General features: G+C 41.0%; 1 long non-coding RNA gene across 1 annotated transcript; it reads right to left on the reverse strand.

The window, feature by feature from the left end:
* Window positions 1–969: 969 nt before the first annotated feature.
* Window positions 970–8,968, reverse strand: LOC126514761 (uncharacterized). The gene is made up of 3 exons (XR_007595670.1): window positions 8,876–8,968; window positions 7,976–8,016; window positions 970–2,569 (listed from the first exon to the last, which is right to left on the reverse strand). It is a non-coding gene; the product is annotated as an uncharacterized lncRNA (long non-coding RNA).
* Between the last annotated feature and the right edge of the window lie 1,107 nt (window positions 8,969–10,075).

A 10,075-nucleotide genomic window follows, 5' to 3' on the forward strand; every position in this document is an offset into this window, starting at 1 on the left:
TGTGAGCCACCATGTGGTTGCTGGGAATTGAACTCAGGACCTTTGGAAGAGTAGGCAATGCTCTTAACCACTGAGTCATGTCTCCAGCCAGAAAAAAACTTCTGAATTAAATCATCTGGTCTATTTCAAGGATGTGTTGACCTCGCAGAAGAAACTCTCTGTCCTGTGTTAATGTTATGCCAAATTGGCTCAACCTAGAGACACACCTAGGAAGAGGGAAACTTAACTGAGAAAAAGCCTCCATATGATTGGCTTGTGGGCAAATCTGCAGTGCAATTTCTTGATTGGTGATCAACGTGGGTAAGCCCAGCCTTTTGTGAGCTGTGTAATACATGGCAGGTGGTCATGGGTTGTATAAGAAAGCAGACTGAGAAAGTCATGAGGAGCAAGCCATTGAGCTGCCCTACTCCACAGTCTCTATATATCAGTTGCTACCTCCAGGTTCCCGTCCTGCTTTGAGTTCCTAACCCCGACTGCCCTCAGTGATAGACTACGATATGGAACTGTAGCTGAAAAAAAAAATCATTCCTCCTTTCCAGGTTGCTTTGGTCATGATGTTTTTCACAATAATTGCAACCTTGTTAAGACAGCCCCTGCTAGATTTATGCCCTATATGATCTCATAATGATGCTCCTGGAACTTATTGTCTGTATTCTAGACCATTAGGTATATCACTTTTTTTGTGACACGAATCCTCATTCAAAAGCTTTCTGCTTTGTGAAATGTTTCTGTATTCCAGTATTAAGCCTCTCTGCCGATACAGTCAATCAAACAAACTGAGCCAATTTAAGAATTAATAAGTGCAGGTTTAGTCTGTGTAAAGCATTCCTGGTAACCCCAGGGGAAGAAGAGAAACCCAGGTAATAGAACAGGAGAGAGGGTGTATGCCCAGATCTGTGAAGTCCCCCTAAACCAACAAGGAAACCGAGTCCTGTATGTAAAACAAAGAGCCTTTATTTTATACAAGTTTCCAAATTCAGTCTCTTTGCATGTCCAACATATTGGAATAATGGAAGAGCCCCGAGCTCAGTTAGAGTTGAGTTTTTATAATAGTAAAGGTTTCTGAGGTTCAGGACCCCTGATTGACTGACATTTGTCTCCGGGTGTCCTGGTGAATGTGCTGGCAGGCGATCAGATCTACAATGGTTGGAATGCTAGATAATTCCTTTGGATGGTCTGTTCTTGCTTGGGTGGTGCTTCGGTAATCTCAGTTTGTGGTTCTCCCTGCAACCAGGTGTTGCTTCAGGGTAAACTACTGAGACTCAGGCCTCCAATAAACTTATCAATGGCTGAGTCCTACTCTGGCAGGTGATAATGGTTGGAAGTAAAGAACTTCCTTTGGGTGGTCTATTTCTATTTAGCTTATCGTGGCTGGCTCCTATAGAGGGCAGGTTGGCAGACCACATCTTAAATAGCCTGCAGACATGATCCCGGGCATCTTGGGGGAAGAGTTGCAGATGGTAGGCTTTCTCAGAGGCAGAGTCTGGCAGGGCAGCTCCAGGGAACTGTTGCTTGGAATACTGAGGGCAGGGTCTGGAATGGGGCCTCAACCTGGAGATTCCAAACACTTGGGTCATTCCATTTCAGTTTTCACTGTCTCATGAAGGTCATGAAGGTGTGTGTTTGGTTGGGGGTAATTAAAACATGTCTTTCTCCTGTTAACACATGTTATTGATGCCTACATACAGTGAGAAATCTAGATTAATAACTAATAGGGGTAGAGATGACCTTGTAAAATCCCTAAAGAATTATTATTTTTTAAAATTATACCAAATTTTACATTAATGGAAAAAATAAATGACACATTGGAATCACTGACAATGGCAAAAGAACAGAAAGCCAACAGGTCTTTCACTTTTCTCAGGTCTGGGGGAAAATGCACATACATTCACACACATGTGCACACTCTGTAGGTGATTCCCCTGTAGCTGCTGCATTCAGACACAAAGATGTGCAAATGGCTAAAAACCCTCTTTTGAAGAAAGCTGAGCTTCACAGAAGCTTTTCTGGCTTCCAAGCTGCAGCTTCCTGCTGAGTCATTGTGCAGCTAAAGTGGTCTTCAGAGTCCCAGGTGCAGCCTCTCCATGGAGACTGCCAGTCATCTGGGCTTTCCCTGGAGAAGCAGCTGGACTAAACGCTAATGGCAGAGGCAAGGGTAATCAACAAAGCAAGGAACAGGATAGAGGCAGGAAGTCAGGAAGTTCTGCAAACTAGGGCAGGCAGCCACAGACTGAAGTGGCTAGCACATGTGCACAAGCAGCAAGAAAAACAAAAGCGTGTGTGATAGGTTTACTGGGGAAGAACTGGGGTACAGATATTACTGCTGCAGAACCAGGTGCCCAAAAATCTACACAACACTCTTTTGGAGACCCTTTCTCTTTACAAGTACGCTGTCCAGCAATCTCCAAATATCACCAACTGATGATGTAGCTGTGTTTCTCAGCTCATGGTAATAATGGTCTAGATGGCAGCTCCAGAGGATGGACATTCTGACTGGATGTCCTACTGAAGGCCTCCTCCAGAGAAAGGCAGGTGTGGAGATTGGTGATGTGAAGTTCCGCTGGCACCACTGCAAGTGGACGGTGGCAATTCACACAGAGGCAGGAGAACGCAAATGTTGAACTCGGTTCCCTGGACTCATGCAGCCTGCAGCTTCAAGCCACATAAAGGACTATTTTGCTAACCCATACAAAAAGAAAAGTAATACTTCCCAGAAGCATTTGTCCTGAAGGTTTACACTATTCAGAGTTGGGTTTTAACGAATCCTCAAAAGATACAGAATCTGGTGGTGCACGCCTTTAATCCCAGCACTTGGGAGGCAGAGGCAGGCAGATCTCTGTGAGTTCGAGACCAGCCTGGTCTACAGAGCTAGTTCCAGGACAGGCTCCAAAACCACAGAGAAACCCTGTCTCGAAAAACGAAAAACAAAAAACAAAACAAAAAAAAAAAAAAAGAAGAAGACGATACAGAACGATATGATCCCTGGCGAGAAACAACCCTTCACACAATGGCTACGAAGTGCTTTGCATTCCTGGTACATTTCCAGGGCATTTCTAGGGCATGAAAATACAGTATAAATACTGCGTTCTGGAATACAGGTCAGGCTGACGTGAAACAAGGCAAAGGAAAGTGTCAGCAGAATGAAGATGTTTCAATGGAGATTTTGGACGAAGTTCGTCATTGACTTGAAAGTCAAAGCCAAGGACAGGATGACTGTGCCACACTCACCAGCTATCCCCCAGGAACTGTAGGCACAACGATTCAGATTCACTAATGCGTCTAATGCTGGAGGGTGAAAAATCATTCCATGATTCAGCGATGCATGGAATAAGGAAGCGCCCAGATTTACTGTGCAAAAGTGTGGTTTGGTCTGGAGATGGGGCCGGGTGGGGTGGTAACAAGGACCATTTCTGATAGCTTCCTTCTTGTTTCTGTTTTCAAAAATTTAATTGTCTGAGTAAGTGTTGCCAGTTACATATTTGTAGGTAAACATTAGGCTGTACTATGCTCTGTTGTGAATTCTCCTTGCTGACTGACTGGCTTTCATATGGAGGAAGCTGCTTTGCTGGAAACCAGGGCAGGGCATGGGGAGGGGGTGGGGGGCTCTTGAGGAGTTGTAGGGGAGGCAGTGGTGAAGCCATTCCTTCTCGTGCCAGCTGGTGGACCATGCATAATATACTACTGACCTGCTAGTGTGCCCAGGGGTGAAGTAGCGGCTTGACTGTTTGGGAGTTAACTGTCTGCTGAGTTCTCAGTCTTAATTAGTTTTCATAATGTTATTTGGTTTTGAGAATTTCATACAGTGTATTTTGATTATATCCATGTCCTTATTCCAACCCTTCCCAATTCTTTTCCCACTACCCTAACAATCCAAACTCATGCTCTGTCCTTTTAATTTTTATTAAACCCACTTTGTCTGGATTGTGTGGAGTAACTTGCTCCTCAGTTAGGAGGGATAGCAGGGATTGTGAAATCTTTAAGTAGCAGCCCCCTGCATGCATTGACCAGTCATTAGAGAGCAATTTTTTTTTTCTGAGACAGGGTTTCTCTGTGGCTTTGGAGCCTGTCCTGGAACTAGCTCTGTAGACCAGGCTGGTCTCGAACTCACAGAGATCCGCCTGCCTCTGCCTCCCGAGTGCTAGAATTAAAGGCCTGCACCACCACCGCCCGGCTCAGAGAGCAATTTGGAATAGCTTGAATCCTCAGAACAATTACTTAGGGGAAGGCATTGTTAGTCAGCTGTAAACCGAAGTTAAATTCCACTGAGAAATAACAACATACTTTTAACTTTGAAGCATTCAGTAGCAGATTAATTCATGAACTGAACTCATATATCACTAACACAGTGAAAAATAAAGTATTTTATATATTATTAACTCCATCTTTTAAAAATTGATGTGCACATACATCAAGTGCATTTTAATTCAAATAGCTGGATAAAAATACTGTCACATTTTCTCTGTTCCCGTCAATAAAGATGTACAGTAAAATTCTTCATACCATAAGGATGGCCCTAATCTGCAAGTTATAGATGGCATGTTATTGTTTTATGGTTAAATATAAATATGTTATATATTATGAAATATTAAAGGGTTATATTTAAAAATCAGTTAAATGCACTTTATTAATTATCTACTCATGTTGCCGTAATGAAATCCTGTTCCGAAAAATATGGTGAATTTACAGAAAAATAACATTTAAAACACAAAAAAACACTATAAGGGTATAATATGAATAAAATTGTCTAGCAGAAATTGAGACTCTGGATGACATGACAGAACAAATTATAAAATGCCATTTGTCTAGGATTTATCCTACAAAAAGGGGGTTGAAGGTTATGAAATATACCCATACTTCTGATATATCACATGTATTATATCTATTTTGTAGATCTGATTAGATGTTCTCTGATTTATTCTGACTTAATTCCAAGTGCCTTTAAAAGTTGTGATTTTTTTTTAACCATACTAGCCAAAGAAGCAATCCAAGACTTGAAATATAAGAAGGCCCTCGTAGGTTTAGGCTAGAGTTCAAGATATAGGAGACCACCTACCATGATCAGGTAGCAGCTAAGACCCACCCTGAACACAAGCTGACAAAAGGATTGGGGATTTAGCTGTACAAATTCCAGAACTTTCACACTTCCAGGGGATCACACCACCAACAAATGGGCTGGGCCCTCCCCCTTATGCTATCAATTAAGAAAATATATTACTGCTGGGTCTTATAAAGGCATTTTCTCAATGGATGTTCCCTCCTTCAGATGACACTAGTTTGTGTGAAGTTGACCTAAACTACCCAGTACATATTTCTAAATTATACCTAATTTTTCATTTATAACAAAGCTATGTCTTGGTTGTTTGAAGTGCTCTAGGCTGGGCCCCTCTGGCATGGTGTCACTAGGTTTATGTGCCCAAGACTGGCTGTGCCAGGCTCACCCTAACTTCAATCAAAAAAAAAAAAAAAAAGAATGCTGAGGAGGACAGTTAATAGCCTAGGAGTCTAAATGGATTGCTGTCTGTCCATTGCATAACCGTGTCTGGCCTACTGCTCTCTATAACACTTTGAAGATTTCTTTAAAAAGAAACACAAGATTCCTTCCTCCTCCTCCTCCTCCTCCTCCTCCTCCTCCCCTCCTCCTCCTCCTTCCTCCTCTCCCTCTTCCTCTTTTTCGAGACAGGTTTCTCTGTAGCTTTGGAACTAAATCCTATAGACCAGGCTGGCCTTGAAATCACAGAGATCCGCCTGCCTCTGCCTTCCAAGTGCTGGGATTAAAGTTGTGCACCACCACTGGGGGCCTTACTCTTCTTTATTGAAATATTTATATGCAGTTTTTTTCCAAGCTGCAGTTTTACCCATACTATGTAATGGGCTTCCTCTGAACCCACTTTCTAGCCACTAAGTTTGAACATCGTCTCCACCACTCTACATTGGGGAGTCACTCAGGGCACAGAGGGTCAGTGAGTTTGCAGGGCACAGCTTTCTGCCACATGCCGCTTCTCCACCATCAACCTTCCCTGTTGTCCTTTCACTGGGCCTTGCCTCGCTTTCCCAAAATGACGCCAATGCTATAAGGGGTGGTTAAAAGATTATATAAAAGATTAACACACTTGCAGTGTTTCATTAGTCCTGGCTGTTCTCTTGTTATTACAGTCTGCTTTTCCTGCAGCCCATAGGTGTAAGTGTATGCCCGTGCACGTGACAAATGTGTTTATTTGGCAGGTAATCAGCATCAGCAGTACCTACACATTCTCTGCCTAATCTCCATTTCAGAAGGTTCCAGGTGGTCTCCAGACAGCACTCTGTAGTGCTCACTGGGGACACTTAAGAGCTCTTACAACGGGTGAATGAACAAGTTTCTCAGCTTTACACACCTCCACCCCCATACAGACACACACATACAAGCACACACACACACACACACACACACAGAGAGAGAGAGAGAGAGAGAGAGAGAGAGAGAGAGAGAGAGAACCAAAATAGAATAGACAGTTGGTCCCTCCCTCTCATAAAGTGTTACATTTTCTCCTTTTTCTTATTAGAGAAAATATTCCAGAATTGATGCTCAGTGTCTGGAACTTTAACAGAGATAAACACATGGGGTAAACCTTACTTTTCTAAATGAGCCCCACAAGCATAAAGTCTTTGGAAAATTACTGAATCAAGCAATTGAACTACAGTTTTTTTTGTTTTTGTTTGTTTGTTTGTTTGCTTTTTTGCAGTTGAGATTCTCAAACCCTTGGCTTTCCTTATCAAGCAGGAGCCTTAATCTATGAAAATAGAATTTGATCTGGCAAAAAACACAGGGTGAGATACACTATGGAAAATACACATAAGGAAACAGTCATGCCTTTGTGTTTTCTTCTATTTTGTCCAAAAAGGGAGGCTGCACTGCTTTGGTTCTGTTCAATGGCACCAGAACAGTGGCATGGTCATGGACATTCCGTGCAGTGCCACAAATAACGTTCATCTCCGTTTTTAGTATCATTGTCCTCATTTTTTGTCCCTTTAACTTCAGCTCTGGAAAAGAAACAGTACTGTACACATGTTAAACACTTATTGGGCAGCACACTTACACTCCCAGCCTCCAAGACAGTACATGCTGCACTGGCCATCATACAATTATGAGTCATGTGGAAAAAATGGTTATCTAAAGCCTACTCTATCTTACCATCTTTTTCTCATACACAAATGTCCTGTGTTTCTCAGACTGCATTATTAAAATCAAACCCTACCTGGGGAGTGAAAGTGTTCTAGGGCTCCCAGTTGAAAGTCAGAATTAAGATACTATTTCAAACATAAATCTGAAATTAGTCATAATCAGGCAGTTATTTATATTTAATTATCATCATGCCTCACCTATTACTGGGCTGAGGTTTTAGTAATAAGGTTGTAAATCATAATTTTAAAAGTTAAATGACGAATGGCTGAATCATGAGTTTTACATCATTTTAATATTTTATAATTATTATGAAAAATTATCTATCATGTCCAAGATATTCATAAAAGTAGGGGATATTATGAAAACAAGGTTTTTTTCTCCAGAAACCTGTGAGATTCATAGATGGTACCCTAGAATTCAGGTGCTTGATGGGAAAGGGTGTTGATTCTGGATTCTGAGTGGACAAGCTCTATCTACTATACTTAGCATAAGTCACAACATGCTTGTTTCTCATGACAGTATACTTTTAAAACTTAAATTTTCTTGAAAAGATTGAAACAAGGAATTCTCTTCTACCCATGGGGACAGAGGCAGGATGGTATTAAACCATGATTCTCATAAGTTTTATAGGACCTACGGACTTCCAAACACCAACATCATCTCCATCAATATATTTAAAGACAAGTTCTATGTAATTAGTCCTTACGTTAATCCAAGAACAAGCCATACTATAAACTCTGCAAGGGCCTTACATTAGAAACCAGTACAAAACACAAAACACACAACTTCTTTCTGAGGGAAAAACATACTTACACAGACTTTCAGAATATCCAAGTTCAGACTTTGTGTTGTGGCTATGCAAGGGAACAACAGGGAAGAGGGGATTTTATCAGCACAGGGTAATGCATCATTGGAACAGCTTACAGAGAAAGTTCAGTTATTAAACTGGGAGATCAGGATGTCTAGCCACAGTCACACGACAGAAGAAAACTGAAAGAACAAGTCAGTATAGAAAAGATTTCCTCCCAGCAAAAGCAAAATAGTCACCTCTCTTTAAAACATTTATTCAATATATATATACATATATATTTTTTTGAGGAAAGAAACTCTGGCCTAGAATTTTATCACCCTTTCATCTTATAATCAGACTTACTAAACAGTTGCTCAAAGATTGAAAGTTTTTCGTTGAAAATTCTGTAGTCTTTGAGCTTTCCCAAAATAATGAGAAAATTCGGATTTCATTGCACTGCACCACCAAAGGCCTTCAAAGCCTAATGCCTATCACAGAGTAAAGCCTTTGCTGTAGTTTTATGAATTGAAAATATAAGGATCATCACCTTAACAATCACCTGAACCAATGAAAAAATACTACCAACAAGTACTTCCTCATAGATAACAGCGCAAATGAACACTTCCATGTGGAATTGACATTTGCTACAATACTTACCACTTAGGGCTGTGGTAACCTCTGCATGATATCTATAACCTCCATATAATATGATATAACCTCCTGTGTGTTGAAATAGGAGCGGCGGGGCTGCGTCCCCGGCACCCGGCCGCCCGCATGGCTAGCTTATGCCCGAAATAATTACACAGAAACTGTATTCTTTCAAACACTGCCTGGCCCGGCTAGTTCCAGCTTCTTATTGGCTAGCTCTTGCATATTGTTCTAACCCATTTCTAATATTCTGTGTAGCCCACGAGCTGGCTTACCAGGGAGGATCTTAACCTGCGTCTGTCTGGAGCGGGAGAATCATGGCGACTCCTCCACTAAGCTTCTTTCTCCCAGAATTCTCTTCTGTCTACTCCGCCTACCTAATTTTCTGTCCTATGAGGGCCGAGGCAGTTTCTTTATTATTACAAGACCCACCTCCATCACCTGCGTAATATCTCCGTATCTGTACAAACCAATAAACCACCTTTTATTCACTCTGATTTATGGATACAAAACTCAAGTTCTCCTCTTATCATAGCCTATGCCTTACCAAGCAACTTTCTGAAACTCCTTTCAAGAATGAAGAAACTGTGTCCTCTCCTGGAAGGGTCCTGCTTGGCTGACTCGCAATAAGCCCTTCTTCCTTATTTTGTGTAAGCATCCTTCACAGGACCACAGATTTCTGTTATTTGCCTTTAATAACTTAACCAAGAAGGCCAATGTTCTACTTAAAAACTCCAAGCAGATTTCCCATCTCCCTGACCTTTGTTTTGCCTTGATAGTACCTGGTAAATGTAGATGCCATCATGTTGTCAAGCATTCAAAACAGGTGTTGGCATGTAAGTATAATTTTTTTCAAAATTACTCATTGTGTAGAAGAGGCAGTTCTATTTAGGCAAATATTCAAATATTTAAACCTATAAGTTTAGTAATGAATAAATATAAGTTCACATAAAAACCATTAAGTTTATCATCATAAACCAAAAAGACTACTTGTTATATGGTTTTTAAAAATTGTTACATAGTAAACAGTGGCAGAAAGAATCAAAGTTGTCATCATTAAGACTGGACCAGCTGAATAAGTTAGGTTTCCTGTGCACAACCTATAGTTTGGGCTCCAGGAATTAGGTCCATTCACTAAGTTCCCTGATGGCAATCAAAATGGTCAACCTCAAGAACTCAAAAGCAGACTCATCTTCCATGTACCAAAAAATACCTCAGTTCTGGTAACTGGGACACAAACACGGAGGTCATCTGTGAATGCATATACATTTCCGAGCTTTTGATCTACCTCTTCTGTAAATTGTAACACTGCTACAGGAAAACCATGTATGTATTAAGGATTTCTACCTATCCACTTCTGGTAAAAACTATGAATAACTTTGTTTTTCCACTTTGGTGTGGATTATGTCTTCTGTTTTTAAGATTTATTTGTATTTATGTGCCTGTGCTTGTATATGTCATGTGAGTTCAGGCTA

The sequence above is a fragment of the Alexandromys fortis genome, unplaced genomic scaffold, assembly GCF_014885135.2.
Source record: "Alexandromys fortis isolate MF-2015 unplaced genomic scaffold, M_Fortis_MF-2015_v1.1 scaffold_18, whole genome shotgun sequence".
Lineage (NCBI taxonomy): Eukaryota > Metazoa > Chordata > Mammalia > Rodentia > Cricetidae > Alexandromys > Alexandromys fortis.